Raw genomic sequence first — 18,937 nt, forward strand, 5'->3', positions numbered from 1 at the left:
TTGATGATGTATTATTTGGCATTTGCACCTTTTCTTACCCATTTTTCATTAATTTTTGGTCGGATATTCAGACCTTCTTGCAACTGAACACCTCTGCTCCCGCTTTTGATGGTGTATAGTCGGGCTTTCGAGCCTTTTCTTCCCCGATTTTTACAAATTGTGGTTGGACATTCAGACCTTGCAGCCGAAAACCTCCGCTCCCTCTTTTGATCATACATTGTCGGGCATTCGCCCCTTGTCTTACACGGTTTTTACAAACTTTAGTCAGACATTCACACCTTGCAGCTGAACCACCTCCATTCCCTGTTTTGATCATGTGTGGTCTGGAAATACTACCTTTTCTTCCCCCGTTTGTGAGTGATTATGGCTGGACATTCACACCTACTTGCAGCCGAAAAACCACCTCTCCCGCTTTTGATGATGTATTGTCCGGCATTCTAGTCTTTTCTATCACATTTTTCAGCAATTATGATCTGACATTCACACCTACTTGCAGTCGAACAGCTCTGCTCCCGCTTTTGATTATGTTCGGTTGGATATTCAAACCTTTTTTTAACTGCTTTTTACAAACTTTGGTCGGACGTTCACACCTTCTTGCAGCCGAACACCTCCGCTTCCGCTTTTGATGGTATATATTCGGGTATTCGAACCTTTTCTTACCCGCTTTTTACAAACCATGGTTGGACTTTCATACCTTCTTGTAGCTGAACAACTCCACTCCTGCTTTTGATGATTTATGGTTGGACATTCGCATCTTTTCCTACCCATTTTTCAGTAATTATGGGTGGATATTCACACCTTCTTGCAGCTGAACACCTCCTCTCCCGCTAATGATCATGTAAGGTTTGATATTCGAAAATTTTGTTTCATGTTTTAAAGCAATTATTGATGGACATTCACACCTACTTGCAGCCGAACACCACCTCTCCCGCTTTTGATGATGTATGGACCGGCATTCTTACCTTTTCTAACACATTTTTCAGCAATTATGGTTGGAGAATCACACCTACTCACAGCCGAACATCTCCGCTACCGCATTTGATGGTGTATAGTCGGGATTCTCCCTCCTGAGCTGTCACCTTATCGTGGTGGGGGAGTTTGCGTGCCCCAATGAGTCTGGGAGCTATGTTGCCCGGGGCTTTAAGCCCCTGGTAGGGTCACCCAAGGCAAACAGATCCTAGATGAGGGACCAGACAAAGAACAGCTCAAAAGACCCCTTATGATGAACAAAAAATTTGGACCTCGTGATCCCTTGCCCGGATATGGGACACCGGGGCCTCCCCCCGGAGCCAGGCCCGGGGGTGGGGCCCGGCAGCGGGCGCCTGGTGGCCGGGTCTGTGCCCATGGGGCTCGGTCGGGCATAGCCCGAAATGATGACGTGGGTCCCCCTCTTCCGACGGGCTCACCACCCGTGGGAGGGGCCAAGGGGGTTGGGTGCGATGTGAGCTGGGTAGCGGCCGAAGGCAGAGGCCTTGGCGGTCTGATCCTCGGCTACTGAAGCTAGCTCTTGGGACGTGGAATGTCACCTCTCTGTTGGGGAAGGAGCCGGAGCTGGTGCGCGAGGCTGAGCGGTTCCGGCTAGATATAGTCGGACTCACCTCGACGCACGGCTTGGGCTCTGGAACCAGTCCTCTTGAGAGGGGTTGGACTCTCTTCCACTCTGGAGTTGCCCGTGGTGAGAGGCGCAGAGCAGGTGTGGGCATACTTATTGCCCCCCGGCTGTGTGCCAGTACATTGGGGTTTACCCCAGTGAACGAGAGGGTAGCCTCCCTCCGCCTTCGGGTGGGGGGACGAGTCCTGACTTGTTTGTGCCTATGCGCCAAACAGCAGTTCAGAGTACCCACCCTTTTTGGAGTCTCTGGGGGAGGCACTGGAGAATGCTCCTACCGGAGACTCCCTCGTTCTGCTGGGGGACTTCAATGCTCACGTGGGCAATGACAGTGAGACCTGGAGGGGTGTGATTGGGAGGAACGGCCCCCCCGATCTGAACCAGAGTGGTGTTATGTTGTTGGACTTCTGTGCTGGTCATGGACTGTCCATAACGAACACCATGTTCAGACATAAGGGTGTCCATATGTGCACTTGGCACCAGGACACCCTTGGCCGCAGTTCGATGATCGACTTTGTGGTTGTATCATCGGACTTGCGGCCGTATGTCCTGGACACTCGGGTGAAGAGAGGGGCGGAGCTGTCAACTGATCACCACCTGGTGGTGAGTTGGCTCCGCTGGTGGGGGAGGATGCCGATCAGACCTGGCAGGCCCAAACGTATTGTGAGGGTCTGCTGGGAGCGTTTGTCAGAATCCCCCGTCAGAAGGAGCTTTAACTCCCACCTCCGGCAGAGCTTCAACCATATCCCGGGGGAGGTGGGGGACATTGAGTCCGAATGGGCCATGTTCCGTGACTCCATTGCCGAGGCAGCTGATCGGAGTTGTGGCCGTAAGGTGGTCGGTGCCTGTCGTGGCGGCAACCCTCGAACCTGCTGGTGGACACCAGTGGTGAGGGAAGCCGTCAAGCTGAAGAAGGAGTCCTATCGGGCCTTTTTGGCCAGTGGGACCCTGGAAGCAGCTGATAGGTACCGACAGGCCAGACGGGCTGCGGCTTCGGCGGTTGCTGAGGCAAAAACTCGGGCCTGGGAGGAGTTCGGTGAGACCATGGAGAACGATTTCCGGACGGCCTCGAAGAGATTCTGGTCCACCATCCGGCGTCTCAGGGGGGGGAAGCGGCTCACAGTCAACACTGTTTACAGTGGGGACGGGGCTTTGCTGACCTCAACTAGGGATGTTGTGAGTCGGTGGGGGGAGTACTTCGAGGAACTCCTCAATCCTACCAACACGTGCTCGGAAGAGGCAGAGTCGGAGAGCTCGGAGACAGGGCCTCCCATTTCTGGGGCTGAGGTTGCCGAGGTGGTCAAAAAGCTCCTCGGTGGCAAGGCCCCGGGGGTGGATGAGGAGTTTCTCAAGGCTCTGGATGTTGTAGGGCTGTCTTGGCTGACACGCCTCTGCAGCATCGCGTGGACATCGGGGACAGTGCCTCTGGACTGGCAGATTGGGGTGGTGGTCCCCCTCTTTAAAAAGGGGGACCGGAGGGTGTGTTCCAACTATAGGGGTATCACACTCCTCAGCCTCCCTGGTAAGGTCTATTCGGGGGTATTGGAGAGGAGGATCCGTCGGATAATCGAGCCTCGGATTCAGGAGATGCAGTGTGGCTTTCGTCCTGGCCCATTTGTGAGTAATTATGGCTGGACATTCACACCTACTTGCAGCCGAACACCACTTCTCCCGCTTTTGATGATGTATGGACCGGCATTCTTACCTTTTCTAACACATTTTTCAGCAATTATGGTTGGAGATTCACACCTACTCACAGCCGAACACCTCCGCTCCCGCATTTGATGGTGTATATTCGGGCATACGAACCTGTTCTTACCCGCTTTTTACAAACCATGGTCGGACTTTCACACCTTCTTGTAGCTGAACAACTCCGCTCCCTCTTTTGATTGTGTACAGTCGGGCATACAAACCTGTTCTTACCCGCTTTTTACAAACTATGGTCGGACATTCAAACCTTCTTGTAGCCGAACACATCCACTCCTGCTTTTGATGATGTATGGTTGGGCATTCGCACCTTTTCTTACCCATTTTTCAGTAATTATGGGTGGATATTCACACCTTCTTGCAGCGGAACACCTCCTCTCCCGCTTACGATTATGTGCGGTTTGATATTCGAAAATTTTCTTTCAAGTTTTATAGCAATTATTGATGGACATTCATACCTTCTTGAAGCCGAACACATCCACTCCTGCTTTTGATGATGTATGGTTGGAATTTCGAACCTACTTGTTGCCCGTTTTTCATTAATTATGGGTAGACATTCACACCTTGTTGCAGCCAAACACCTCCGCTCCCTGTTTTGATCATGTATGTTTTGACATTCGCACCTTTTCTCACCTGCTTTTTACTATTGTCGGCCAATCACAGCTTCCTCTCCACCATACTTGTATGGTAGGAAATTCTCACCCACTCTCATCCGAAGACCTCTCCTCCCGCTTTTGTTAATATTTAGTCGGGCATTCGAACCTTTTCTTACCCACTTTTTACAAATTTTGGTCGAACATTCACACCTACTTGACGCTGAATACTTCCGCTCCACCTTTTAGTGATGTATGGTTGGCATTTGCACCTTTTGTTAACCTCTTTTTATACTGATTGCTGAAGATTAAGTTGTTCTTTCTCAAACTACAATTTTTTTTTAATTGTTGAAACTTGATTTGAAGTGGATAAATAAGGAGGACAAACAGTTTTAAGTCACGCTGATAGAAGAAATTAATTTTATAGCAAAATCTGTATTTCGTCATATGTCGAGAGATGCTTATTGCTGAAGAAGTTCTTTCTCATTCTACAAAGTACAACGTTGTTTATCGTTGAAACTTGATTAGACATGAATAAATATGAAGGAAAAAGCAGTCTTAACTTGGTTTGAGTTAATTAATTCGTTTTATAGGAGAATCCGAATTCGTGCTTATTTTCGGATTCCTGAAGAATGAGTCTGGTTCTTTCTCATAATACAAAGTTTGTTGTTTATTGTTGAAACTTCATCAGAAGTGAAGAAATAAATGAATGCCTATCAACAAATGTGGGATCTAAACTCTACTGCTTCCTCTAAAATAATTTCTTTTCTCAATTCAGAAATGTGTGTGTGTAAGTCACAACACCCGTGACACCAAAACGGCTTTCTTTTCTCTCTTTTCTCTACACTCTGCACTATGAGCACACACACCAAATCAGAAAGGCTTTTTTCTCTCTTTTCTACATTATGGACTGTGGGGACACAAAACCGCTCTCTCTTTTTTTTTTTGATTGTGTGCCAGGGCGTTGTCTCACGTATTAGATTATGCTTAAGATACGAATGGGTTTATCAGTCACATCAGAATCCATACATACTGATCCTCCCGTAATAAAATGGTCGGATCTTATCAAACACACTTTGTTTCTTGTGACAATCAAGTCAGCGAAACAGCGTATACACGTCAAGACACTGAATCAAGTTTGCCACAAGCACTCATAAGTTTGGCAGTATTGCTCTGCCGTCAGCAATCATACACCCATTTTATTTTCGTGAGACGTGCAGGCACCTGTTCATCTACTGTTCTATCACTATGAATTAGTTTATCTATTATCAATAAGGATACTTCTACAACTACTATCAAAGTATGTCCAGACTTCTTATGTTGTCAGTTGCTATATATGAATAAGTGGGTAGCTACTGACAAGCATTAAGCATGTCACACAGCCCAAACATATAACATTTCAGGACACACCACACAGTTAACAACCACAGTGAAGTGTCAAAGCCCAAACATTCAACAGGACACTTACACAACACATTCAAATCAAACAGTCAGACAACATACAAGAACATATACCCCAGCCGGCATTGCTCCCTGCCTATTTTCCTACAGTTCACTATGTGTGCGCACACCTTTATTCACAAACTCTTCAACTTATACTCTTTTACCGAAGCTGCTACAGCTCGATTGGCCGAATACCCTTAGATCCTATTTCGGTGAATTTGACATCTGCCTTACATGTAACAGATTAGCGGTTTAGCAGTTTTATTTTAGTTTGAGTGAAGGAATTCATTTTATAGCAAAATCCGAAATCGTGAAGCACTCATGAAAGTAAGCTTATTCTCGGATTCCTGAAACTTTAGATTTGCTCTTTCTTTTACTGCAAAGTACAACGTTGTTTTTTTTGTATAAATCTTTCTAGACATGGTAAATATGAACGACAAAGCAGTTTTAACATAGTTTGAGTGAAGGAATTCATTTTATAGATAAAATCCCAATCCCAATCCCAAGAGAGAAAAGAGAGTGAATGCGAAGTAGACTTTAACACGGCTATGGGAGCGAGCCGAGTGTGGGCTAACCGGGAGAATTGCTTGAAAGAAACGCGACACTGAATGAGCGGTCAGAACAAAGCCTCAATACGGGATTCTCGTGGTGTTTTTGTTGCTGCCTTGTCTTTTGCATAGAGTAAAAGACAAGGCAGCCATCGACTCAACCAAGCGTCTCAACCAAGCAAAGCTCACCACGCCTGATGCCCTGCTCCCGCAGTGACGGATAATCGTACTCTGGTTTCTCTTCATAACATACAAGTCTTTCGCCTTTTACTAAAGACTTCCGTGGAGAGCAGCACTAATGAGTTGTTTCTATTATTGGCAGGCTTTACCTTTGCGGGTGAAGCCCTTTCTGTCTGTGCAAAAGAAATCTTGCTACTTTGCAGAGTGACTTCTCTGAGTAGAGTCGCCTTACTTGTTGCGACTGTGCCGATGTTCGAAGCTGGAGTGCAAAGTTGTTGCTTGAATGGTGCTTGCTGGAGCATGCGGGAGTGCAAAGTTATACCATTTAAAAGGGCTGAAGAGTGCTCAGTGCAGCGGGTGGGCGGAGGTGCAACGTGACACTCTGGCCACCTATGGCCATAAAAAGAACACTGCTACAAGTGCGCATTGTGCCAGCAAGGGCCCTCGGACCTGAAACAGTGGACAGTTATCGCTTCTCGGCCTTTTGGCTAAGATCAAGTGTAGTATCTGTTCTTATCAGTTTAATATGTCCTCTATACGAGGACAACATATTAAATGGATTTTTAAGAATAGGAGTTGAAAAAGAAGCTTGCTCCGTTCACTCCAAGCCTCGACCCGGTACTGCAGTGCCGCTGGGAACGGTGCGCTCTCCTCTGCTCTTGTGAAAAAGCAAACAGCGGTGTAGGATGGAAGTTTCAGGGAGCCCAAGATGAAACTTTCTTTTAATCTGCTGAGAAAAGAGAGTGAATGCGAAGTGGACTTTAACACGGCTCTGGGAGCGAGCCGAGTGCGGGCTAACCGGGAGAATTGCTTGAAAGAAACGCGACACCGAATGAATGGTCAGAACAAAGCCTCAATACGGTGTTCCTGTGGTGTTTGTGGCTGCCTTGTCTTTTGCACAGAGTAAAAGACAAGGCAGCCATCGAATAGATTGTTTCTACTTGGTCAGCCGAGGAGCAGGGGGGGGGGGCAAGCGTCTCAACCAAGCAAAGCTCACCAAGTAGGAACAATCGGGCCCTTTTCGATGGCTGCAACACCTGAAAGAGATATTGATGCGAGACCCGATCAAATGCTTTTTCAAAGTCTAAATTTAAGATGACAAGCCGGGTGTTTCTGTCTCTAGCGTAATCAATGATGTCTCGAATCAGTACGAGGCTGTCGGTGAGTTGTCTCCCTGAGATGGCACAAGCTTGGTCTGGGTGAATTACCTCCTCTAAAACAGAGGACATCCGTGTCGCTAAAACCTTGCTAAAATGTTTACAGTCAAAGTTTAAAAGTGTGATGGGCCTCCAATTCTTTAGGTCAGTCTTATCATTTTTTTTATAAAGTAGAGTCACTATTCCCACTCTAAAACTGTCAGGCAGTCGGTCGAGTTTTTCAAAATCTTTAAAAACATCTAAAATGTCTGATGATAAAAGGTCCCAATAGGTCAGATAGAATTCTGCAGGAAGCCCGTCTAAACCCGGAGCTCGACTTCTCTTAAAACCTGTTAGGCATTTTTTTAACTCTAAAGCAGTAAAATTCTGTGTCAAGTGTGCATTCTCTTTTACGGTTTTGTCAACGAATTTTAAGATTTCTGCCGATGTTTCCAAGTGCACTGGTTTCTCTTTGTACATGTTACTATAAAAGGTATGTACAGTTTCAATCATCTCTTGTGTGGATTTTGTTAAAAACCCATCTTCTCTTTTTAGATTTTGAATACACTCCTTTTTATTTATAACTTTCTTTCTTTTTCACCTTCCTCAATTTCCTGCTCCCTGCTTCTTACAAAAATTCCTTTACTCTTTATTTCTGCTAAAACTGACATTTCCTTTTTGACATCTTTGATTTCTTCTTTAAAGTCTATGCCACACTGATTTAGTTTAAAGTAGCGCTGTAAGCGTTTATGTAGTCCCATCATACATCTATTCTCTTTCCTTTTTTTACGTTTACCTTGCTGTTTAAAAAAAGTCTGGGTCGTTTCCTTCACCATTTCCCACCATTGTGCATGTGTTTCGTAGAGGTCTTGAAGGGTCTGCCACTCTTTATAACATTCCCTGTACTGACTGACTATGATTTCATCCTCCAACAGGGAACAGTTGAGTTTCCACAGACCACTTCCTACCGTCACACCAGAAGGGGGTGAAAGGGTGCAGGAGAGCATAAGGTGGTCTGAAAAGAAAACAGGGGTTAATCTAACATCAGTGGGTGGGCAATCTCTAGTAAAGAAATAATCAATGCGAGAGGCTCTGGTGCCATCATGACTAAACCAGGTGAAGCCCTCCTCTCTGGGATGCATGGTTTTAAAACAGTCAGTAAGCTTAAAATCCCTGCATATGCCCTGAAGTAAAATCGAAGTCTTATCCACTTTAAAATCTACCCCTGCTCTTTTTCTATCTTTCCTGCTCAAGATACAGTTAAAATCCCCTCCTACAACTAAAGGTACTTGCCCTAGCATGTAAAGCTGTATATCTTCTAAAAGGTCATACCTTTCATTTTTTCATTACATGTTTGGGCTTTGACACTTCACTGTGGTTGTTAACTGTGTGGTGTGTCCTGAAATGTTATATGTTTGGGCTGTGTGACATGCTTAATGCTTGTCAGTAGCTACCCACTTATTCATATATAGCAACTGACAACATAAGAAGTCCGGACATACTTTGATAGTAGTTGTAGAAGTATCCTTATTGATAATAGATCACTAATTCATAGTGATAGAACAGTAGATGAACAGGTGTTTGCACATGTCTCACGAAAATAAAATGGGTGTATGATTGCTGACGGCAGAGCAATACTGCCAAACTTATGAGTTCTTGTGGCAAACTTGATTCAGTGTCTTGACGTGTATACGCTGTTTCGCTGACTTGATTGTCACAAGAAACAAAGTGTGTTTGATAAGATCCGACCATTTTATTACGGGAGGATCAGTATGTATGGATTCTGATGTGACTGATAAACCCATTCGTATCTTAAGCATAATCTAATACGTGAGACAACGCCCTGGCACACGATAAAAAAAAAAAAAGAGAGAGAGCGGTTTTGTGTCCCCACAGTCCATAATGTAGAAAAGAGAGAAAAAAGCCTTTCTGATTTGGTGTGTGTGCTCATAGTGCAGAGTGTAGAGAAAAGAAAGCCGTTTTGGTGTCACGGGTGTTGTGACTTACACACACACATTTCTAAATTGAGAAAGGAAATTATTTTAGAGGAAGCACTAGAGTTTAGATCCCACATTTGTTGATAGGCATTCATTTATTTCCTCACTTCTGATGAAGTTTCAACAATAAACAACAAACTTTGTATTATGAGAAAGAACCAGACTCATTCTTCAGGAATCCGAAAATAAGCTCTATTTTATGAGTTATGCACGAATTCGGATTCTCCTATAAAAAGAATTCATTAACTCAAACCAAGTTAAGACTGCTTTGTCCTTCATATATATTCATGTCTAATCAAGTTTCAACGATAAACAACGTTGTACTTTGTAGAATGAGAAAGAACTTCTTCAGAAATAAGCATCTCTCGACATATGACGAAATACAGATTTTGCTATAAAATTAATTCCTTCTATCGGCCTGACTTAAAACTGTTTGTCCTCCTTATTTATCCACTTCAAATCAAGTTTCAACAATTAAAAAAAATTTGTAGTTTGAGAAAGAACAACTTAATCTTCAGCAATCAGTATAAAAAGAGGTGCAAATGCCAACCATACATACCTAAAAGGTGGAGCGGAAGTATTCAGCTGCAAGTAGGAGTGAATGTTCGACCATAATTTGTAAAAAGCGGGTAAGAAAAGGTTCGAAGGCCCGACTATATATTAACAAAAGCGGGAGGAGAGGTCTTCGAATGAGAGTGGGTGAGAATTTCCAACCATAATCTATAAAATACGGTGAAAAAAAATATGTGAATGCCTCATAGAACACTAAAAGCGGAAGTGTTCGGCTGCAAGAAGGTGTGAATGTCCGACTATATTTGGTGAAAAGCAGGTGAAGCAAGGTCTGAATGCCCAACCTTACATCATCAAAAGCGAGATCAGAGGTGTTTGGCTGCAAGAAGGCCATAGTTTGCCAAAAGCGGGTAAGGTGCGAATGACCGACTAAATATCAACAAAAGTGGGGGCGGAGGTCTTCGGATGCAAGTGGGTGTGAATATCCCACCATACAAGTATGGTGGAGAGGAAGCTGTGAATGGCCGACCATAGTAAAAGGCGGGTGAGAGAAGGTGCGAATGTCAAACCATACATAATCAAAACAGGGAGCGGAGGTGTTCTGCTGTAAGAAGGTGTGAATGTCCAACCATAGTTGGTAAAAAGCGGGTAAGAAAAGGTTAAAATACCCGACTGTACACAATCAATAGCAGGAGCGGAGTTGTTCGGCTACTAAAAGGTGTGAAAGTCCGACCATGGTTTGTAAAAAGCGGGTAAGAAAAGGTGCGAATGCCCGACAATGTATGATCAAAAGAGGGAGTGGAGGTTTTCGGCTGCAAGAAGGTCTGAATGTCCAACCATAATTTGTAAAAACCGGGGAAGAAAAGGCTCGAAAGCCCGACTATACACCATCAAAAGTGGGAGCGGAGGTGTTCAGCTGCAAGACGGTCTGAATGTCCATCAATAATTGCTAGAAAACATGAAAGAAAATTTTCGAATATCAAACTGCACATGATCATAAGCGGGAGAGGAGGTGTTCAGCTGCAAGAAGGTGTGAATGTCTACCCATAATTACTGAAAAATGGGTAAGAAAAGGTGCGAATGCCTAACCATACATCATCAAAAGAGGGAGCGGAGGTGTTCCGCTGTAAGACGGTGTGAATGTCCGACCATAGATGGTAAAAAGCGGGTAAGAAAAGGTTAAATTACCCGACTGTACACAATCAAAAGAGGGAGCGGAGTTGTTCAGCTAAGAGAAGGTGTGAAAGTCCGACCTTGGTTTGTAAAAAGCGGGTAAGAAAAGGTTCGTATGCCCGAATATACACCATCAAAAGCGGAAGCGGAGGTGTTCGGCTGCAAGATATTGTGAACATCCGACCAAAGTTTGTAAAAAGCAGTTAAGAAAAGGTTCGAATATCTAACCAAACATAATCAAAAGCAGGAGCAGAGCTGTTCGACTGGAAGTAGGTGTGAATGTCAGATCATAATTTGCAAAAAGCTGATGAGAAAGGGTGAGAATGCCCGACTATACACCATCAAATGCGGTAGCGGAGTTGTTCGGCTGTGAGTAGGTGTGAATCTCCAACCATAATTGCTGAAAAATGTGTTAGAAAAGGTAAAAATGCCGGTCCATACATAATCAAAATCGGGAGAGGTGGTGTTCAGCTGCAAGAAGGTCTAAATGTCCATCAATAATTGCTAGAAAACATGAAAGAAAATTTTCGAAAATCAAACCACACATGATCATAAGTGGGAGAGGAGGTGTTCAGCTGCAAGAAGGTGTGAATGTCCACCCATAATACCTGAAAAATGGGTAAAAAAAAGGTGCGAATGCCCAACCATACATCATCAAAAGCAGGAGTGCATGTGTTCGGCTACAAGAAGGTGTGAACGTCCGACCAAAGTTTGTAAAAAGCAGTTAAGAAAAGGTTCGAATATCCAACCATACATAATCAAAAGCGGGAGCAGAGCTGTTCGACTGCAAGTAGGTGTGAATGTCAGATCATAATTTGCAAAAAGCTGATGAGAAAGGGTGAGAATGCCCGACTATACACCATCAAATGCGGGAGCGGAGTTGTTCGGCTGTGAGTAGGTGTGAATCTCCGACCATAATTGCTGAAAAATGTGTTAGAAAAGGTAAGAATGCCGGTCCATACATCATCAAAAGCGAGAGAGGTTGTGTTCGGCTGCAAGTAGGTGTGAATGTCCAGCCATAATTACTCACAAACGGGTAAGAAAAGGTAGTATTGCCAGACCATATATGATCAAAATAGGGAGCGGAGGTGGTTCAGCTGCAAGAAGGTTTGAATGTCCAACTAAAGTTCAAATATATTAACAAAAGCGGGAGGAGAAGTCTTCGGATGAGAGTGGTTGAAGATTTCCAACCATAATGTATAAAATGCGGTGAAGAAAAAGGTGTGATAGAACACTAAAAGGTGGAGCGGAAGTGTTCGGCTGCAAGAAGGTGGGAATGTCCGACTATATTTGGTGAAAAGCAGGTGAAGCAAGGTCTGAATGCCCAACCTTACATCATCAAAAGCGAGATCAGAGGTGTTTGGCTGCAAGAAGGCCATAGTTTGCCAAAAGCGGGTAAGGTGCGAATGTCCGACTAAATATCAACAAAATTTGGGGCGGAGGTCTTCGGATGCAAGTGGGTGTGAATGTCCGACTATATTTGGTGAAAAGCAGGTGAAGCAAGGTCTGAATGCCCAACCTTACATCATCAAAAGCGAGATCAGAGGTGTTTGGCTGCAAGAAGGCCATAGTTTGCCAAAAGCGGGTAAGGTGCGAATGATTGACTAAATATCAACAAAAGTGGGGGCGGAGGTCTTCGGATGCAAGTGGGTGTGAATATCCCACCATACAAGTATGGTGGAGAGGAAGCTGTGAATGGCCGACCATAGTAAAAGGCGGGTGAGAGAAGGTGCGAATGTCAAACCATACATAATCAAAACAGGGAGCGGAGGTGTTCTGCTGTAAGAAGGTGTGAATGTCCAACCATAGTTGGTAAAAAGCGGGTAAGAAAAGGTTAAAATACCCGACTGTACACAATCAATAGCAGGAGCGGAGTTGTTCGGCTCCTAAAAGGTGTGAAAGTCCGACCATGGTTTGTAAAAAGCGGGTAAGAAAAGGTGCGAATGCCCGACAATGTATGATCAAAAGAGGGAGTGGAGGTTTTCGGCTGCAAGAAGGTCTGAATGTCCAACCATAATTTGTAATAAACGGGGAAGAAAAGGCTCGAAAGCCCGACTATACACCATCAAAAGTGGGAGCGGAGGTGTTCAGCTGCAAGACGGTCTGAATGTCCATCAATAATTGCTAGAAAACATGAAAGAAAATTTTCGAATATCAAACTGCACATGATCATAAGCGGGAGAGGAGGTGTTCAGCTGCAAGAAGGTGTGAATGTCTACCCATAATTAGTGAAAAATGGGTAAGAAAAGGTGCGAATGCCTAACCATACATCATCAAAAGGTGGAGCGGAAGTGTTCGGCTGCAAGAAGGTGTGAATGTCCGACTATATTTGGTGAAAAGCAGGTGAAGCAAGGTCTGAATGCCCAACCTTACATCATCAAAAGCGAGATCAGAGGTGTTTGGCTGCAAGAAGGCCATAGTTTGCCAAAAGCGGGTAAGGTGCGAATGTATGACTAAATATCAACAAAATTTGGGGCGGAGGTCTTCGGATGCAAGTGGGTGTGAATGTCCGACTATATTTGGTGAAAAGCAGGTGAAGCAAGGTCTGAATGCCCAACCTTACATCATCAAAAGCGAGATCAGAGGTGTTTGGCTGCAAGAAGGCCATAGTTTGCCAAAAGCGGGTAAGGTGCGAATGACCGACTAAATATCAACAAAAGTGGGGGCGGAGGTCTTCGGATGCAAGTGGGTGTGAATATCCCACCATACAAGTATGGTGGAGAGGAAGCTGTGAATGGCCGACCATAGTAAAAGGCGGGTGAGAGAAGGTGCGAATGTCAAACCATACATAATCAAAACAGGGAGCGGAGGTGTTCTGCTGTAAGAAGGTGTGAATGTCCAACCATAGTTGGTAAAAAGCGGATAAGAAAAGGTTAAAATACCCGACTGTACACAATCAATAGCAGGAGCGGAGTTGTTCGGCTCCTAAAAGGTGTGAAAGTCCGACCATGGTTTGTAAAAAGCGGGTAAGAAAAGGTGCGAATGCCCGACAATGTATGATCAAAAGAGGGAGTGGAGGTTTTCGGCTGCAAGAAGGTCTGAATGTCCATCCATAATTTGTAAAAAACGGGGAAGAAAAGGCTCGAAAGCCCGACTATACACCATCAAAAGTGGGAGCGGAGGTGTTCAGCTGCAAGAAGGTCTGAATGTCCATCAATAATTGCTAGAAAACATGAAAGAAAATTTTCGAATATCAAACTGCACATGATCATAAGCGGGAGAGGAGGTGTTCAGCTGCAAGAAGGTGTGAATGTCTACCCATAATTACTGAAAAATGGGTAAGAAAAGGTGCGAATGCCTAACCATACATCATCAAAAGAGGGAGCGGAGGTGTTCCGCTGTAAGACGGTGTGAATGTCCGACCATAGATGGTAAAAAGCGGGTAAGAAAAGGTTAAATTACCCGACTGTACACAATCAAAAGAGGGAGCGGAGTTGTTCAGCTAAGAGAAGGTGTGAAAGTCCGACCTTGGTTTGTAAAAAGCGGGTAAGAAAAGGTTCGTATGCCCGAATATACACCATCAAAAGCGGAAGCGGAGGTGTTCGGCTGCAAGATATTGTGAACGTCCGACCAAAGTTTGTAAAAAGCAGTTAAGAAAAGGTTTGAATATCTAACCAAACATAATCAAAAGCGGGAGCAGAGCTGTTCGACTGGAAGTAGGTGTGAATGTCAGATCATAATTTGCAAAAAGCTGATGAGAAAGGGTGAGAATGCCCGACTATACACCATCAAATGCGGTAGCGGAGTTGTTCGGCTGTGAGTAGGTGTGAATCTCCAACCATAATTGCTGAAAAATGTGTTAGAAAAGGTAAAAATGCCGGACCATACATAATCAAAATCGGGAGAGGTGGTGTTCAGCTGCAAGAAGGTCTAAATGTCCATCAATAATTGCTAGAAAACATGAAAGAACATTTTCGAAAATCAAACCACACATGATCATAAGTGGGAGAGGAGGTGTTCAGCTGCAAGAAGGTGTGAATGTCCACCCATAATACCTGAAAAATGGGTAAAAAAAAAAGGTGCGAATGCCCAACCATACATCATCAAAAGCAGGAGTGCATGTGTTCGGCTACAAGAAGGTGTGAACGTCCGACCAAAGTTTGTAAAAAGCAGTTAAGAAAAGGTTCGAATATCCAACCATACATAATCAAAAGCGGGAGCAGATCTGTTCGACTGCAAGTAGGTGTGAATGTCAGATCATAATTTGCAAAAAGCTGATGAGAAAGGGTGAGAATGCCCGACTATACACCATCAAATGCGGGAGCGGAGTTGTTCGGCTGTGAGTAGGTGTGAATCTCCGACCATAATTGCTGAAAAATGTGTTAGAAAAGGTAAGAATGCCGGTCCATACATCATCAAAAGCGAGAGAGGTTGTGTTCGGCTGCAAGTAGGTGTGAATGTCCAGCCATAATTACTCACAAAGGGGTAAGAAAAGGTAGTATTGCCAGACCATATATGATCAAAACAGGGAGCGGAGGTGGTTAAGCTGCAGGAAGGTTTGAATGTCCGACTAAAGTTCAAATATATTAACAAAAGCGGGAGGAGAGGTCTTCGGATGAGAGTGGTTGAAGATTTCCAACCATAATGTATAAAATGCGGTGAAAAAAAGGTGTGATAGAACACTAAAAGGTGGAGCGGAAGTGTTCGGCTGCAAGAAGGTGTTAATGTCCGACTATATTTGGTGAAAAGCAGGTGAAGCAAGGTCTGAATGCCCAACCTTACATCATCAAAAGCGAGATCAGAGGTGTTTGGCTGCAAGAAGGCCATAGTTTGCCAAAAGCGGGTAAGGTGCGAATGACCGACTAAATATCAACAAAAGTGGGGGCGGAGGTCTTCGGATGCAGGTGGGTGTGAATATCCCACCATACAAGTATGGTGGAGAGGAAGCTGTGAATGGCCGACCATAGTAAAAGGCGAGTGAGAGAAGGTGCGAATGTCAAACCATACATAATCAAAACAGGGAGCGGAGGTGTTCTGCTGTAAGAAGGTGTGAATGTCCAACCATAGTTGCTAAAAAGCGGGTAAGAAAAGGTTAAAATACCCGACTGTACACAATCAATAGCGGGAGCGGAGTTGTTCGGCTCCTAAAAGGTGTGAAAGTCCGACCATGGTTTGTAAAAAGTGGGTAAGAAAAGGTGCGAATGCCCGACAATGTATGATCAAAAGAGGGAGTGGAGGTTCTCGGCTGCAAGAAGGTCTGAATGTCCAACCATAATTTGTAAAAACCGGGGAAGAAAAGGCTCGAAAGCCCGACTATACACCATCAAAAGTGGGAGCGGAGGTGTTCAGCTGCAAGACGGTCTGAATGTCCATCAATAATTGCTAGAAAACATGAAAGAAAATTTTCGAATATCAAACTGCACATGATCATAAGCGGGAGAGGAGGTGTTCAGCTGCAAGAAGGTGTGAATGTCTACCCATAATTACTGAAAAATGGGTAAGAAAAGGTGCGAATGCCTAACCATACATCATCAAAAGAGGGAGCGGAGGTGTTCCGCTGTAAGACGGTGTGAATGTCCGACCATAGATGGTAAAAAGCAGGTAAGAAAAGGTTAAATTACCCGACTGTACACAATCAAAAGAGGGAGCGGAGTTGTTCAGCTAAGAGAAGGTGTGAAAGTCCGACCTTGGTTTCTAAAAAGCGGGTAAGAAAAGGTTCGTATGCCCGAATATACACCATCAAAAGCGGAAGCGGAGGTGTTCGGCTGCAAGATATTGTGAACGTCCGACCAAAGTTTGTAAAAAGCAGTTAAGAAAAGGTTCAAATATCTAACCAAACATAATCAAAAGCGGGAGCAGAGCTGTTCGACTGGAAGTAGGTGTGAATGTCAGATCATAATTTGCAAAAAGCTGATGAGAAAGGGTGAGAATGCCCGACTATACACCATCAAATGCGGTAGTGGAGTTATTTGGCTGTGAGTAGTTGTGAATCTCCAACCATAATTGCTGAAAAATGTGTTAGAAAAGCTAAAAATGCCGGTCCATACATAATCAAAATCGGGAGAGGTGGTGTTCAGCTGCAAGAAGGTCTAAATGTCCATCAATAATTGCTAGAAAACATGAAAGAAAATTTTCGAAAATCAAACCACACATGATCATAAGTGGGAGAGGAGGTGTTCAGCTGCAAGAAGGTGTGAATGTCCACCCATAATACCTGAAAAATGGGTAAAAAAAAGGTGCGAATGCCCAACCATACATCATCAAAAGCAGTAGTGCATGTGTTCGGCTACAAGAAGGTGTGAACGTCCAACCAAAGTTTGTAAAAAGCAGTTAAGAAAAGGTTCGAATATCCAACCAAACATAATCAAAAGCGGGAGCAGAGCTGTTCGACTGCAAGTAGGTGTGAATGTCAGATCATAATTTGCAAAAAGCTGATGAGAAAGGGTGAGAATGCCCGACTATACACATTCAAATGCGGGAGCGGAGTTGTTCGAATCATCAAAAGCAGGAGTGGAAGTGTTCGGCTACAAGAAGGTGTGAACGTCCAACCAAAATATGTAAAAAGCAGTTAAGAAAAGGTTCGAATATCCAACCATACATCATCAAATGCGGGAGCGGAGTTGTTCGGCTGTGAGTAGGTGTGAATGTCCGACCATAATTGCTGAAAAATGTGTTAGAAAAGGTAAAAATGCCGGTCCATACATCATCAAAAGCGAGAGAGGTTGTGTTCGGCTGCAAGTAGGTGTGAATGTCCAGCCATAATTACTCACAAACGGATAAGAAAAGGTAGTATTGCCAGACCATATATGATCAAAACATGGAGCGGAGGTGGTTCAGCTGCAAGAAGGTTTGAATGTCCGACTAAAGTTCAAATATATTAAAGAAAGCGGGAGGAGAGGTCTTCGGATGAGAGTGGTTGAAAATTTCCGACCATAATGTATAAAATGCGGTGAAAAAAAGGTGTGATAGAACACTAAAAGGTGGAGCGGAAGTGTTCGGCTGCAAGAAGATGTGAATGTCCGACTATATTTGGTGAAAAGCAGGTGAAGCAAGGTCTGAATGCCCAACCTTACATCATCAAAAGCGAGATCAGAGGTGTTTGGCTGCAAGAAGGCCATAGTTTGCCAAAAGCGGGTAAGGTGCGAATGTCCGACTAAATATCAACAAAATTTGGGGCAGAGGTCTTTGGATGCAAGTGAGTGTGAATATCCAACCATACAAGTATGGTGGAGAGGAAGCTGTGAATAGCCGACCATAGTTTGGAAAAAGCGGGTAAGAAAAGGTTTGAATACCCGAACATACACCATCAAAAGAGGGAGCGGAGGTGTTCCGCTGTACGAAGGTGTGAATGTCCGACTATAGTTGGTAAAAAGCGGGTAAGAAAAGGTTAAAATACCCGACTGTACACAATCAATAGCGGGAGCGGATGTGTTCGGCTACAAGAAGGTGTGAAAGTCCGACCATGGTTTGTAAAAAGCGGATAAGAAAAGGTGCGAATGTCCGACAATGTATGATCAAAAGAGAGAGCGGAGGTTTTCGGATACAAGAAGGTTTGAATGTCCCACCATAGTTTGTAAAAAGCGGGTAAGAAAAGGTTCGAATGCCCGAACATACACCATCAAAAGAGGGAGCGGAGGTGTTCCGCTGTAAGAAGGTGTGAATGTCAGACCATAGTTGCTAAAAAGCGGGTAAGAAAAGGTTAAAATACCCGACTGTACACAATCAATAGCGGGAGCGGAGTTGTTCGGCTACTAAAAGGTGTGAAACTCCGACCCTGGTTTGTAAAAAGCGGGTAAGAAAAGGTTCGAATGCCCGAACATACACCATCAAAAGAGGGAGCGGAGGTGTTCCGCTGTAAGACGGTGTGAATGTCCGATCATAGTTGGTAAAAAGCGGGTAAGAAAAGGTTAAAATACCCGACTGTACACAATCAAAAGAGGGAGCGGAGTTGTTCAGCTAAGAGAAGGTGTGAAAGTCCGACCATGGTTTGTAAAAAGCGGGTAAGAAAAGGTTTGTATGCCCGAATATACACTATCAAAACCGGAAGCGTAGGTGTTCCGCTGCAAGAAGGTGTGAACGTCCCACCAAAGTTTGTAAAAAA

The 18,937-nt window shown here is 44.3% G+C and overlaps 2 non-coding genes across 2 annotated transcripts; both read left to right on the forward strand.

The window, feature by feature from the left end:
- The first annotated feature begins 6,126 nt into the window (after positions 1-6,126).
- Positions 6,127-6,240, forward strand: LOC140274164 (U5 spliceosomal RNA). Its single transcript, XR_011908142.1, has one exon. It is a non-coding gene; the product is annotated as a U5 spliceosomal RNA (small nuclear RNA).
- A 308-nt stretch (positions 6,241-6,548) lies between these two features.
- LOC140274395 (U2 spliceosomal RNA) lies at positions 6,549-6,732 on the forward strand. Its single transcript, XR_011908350.1, has one exon. It is a non-coding gene; the product is annotated as a U2 spliceosomal RNA (small nuclear RNA).
- The last annotated feature ends 12,205 nt before the right edge of the window (positions 6,733-18,937 follow it).

Source organism: Leuresthes tenuis, unplaced genomic scaffold, assembly GCF_036924035.1.
Source record: "Leuresthes tenuis unplaced genomic scaffold, fLeuTen1.0.hap1 SCAF_17, whole genome shotgun sequence".
Classification (NCBI taxonomy): Eukaryota; Metazoa; Chordata; class Actinopteri; order Atheriniformes; family Atherinopsidae; genus Leuresthes; species Leuresthes tenuis.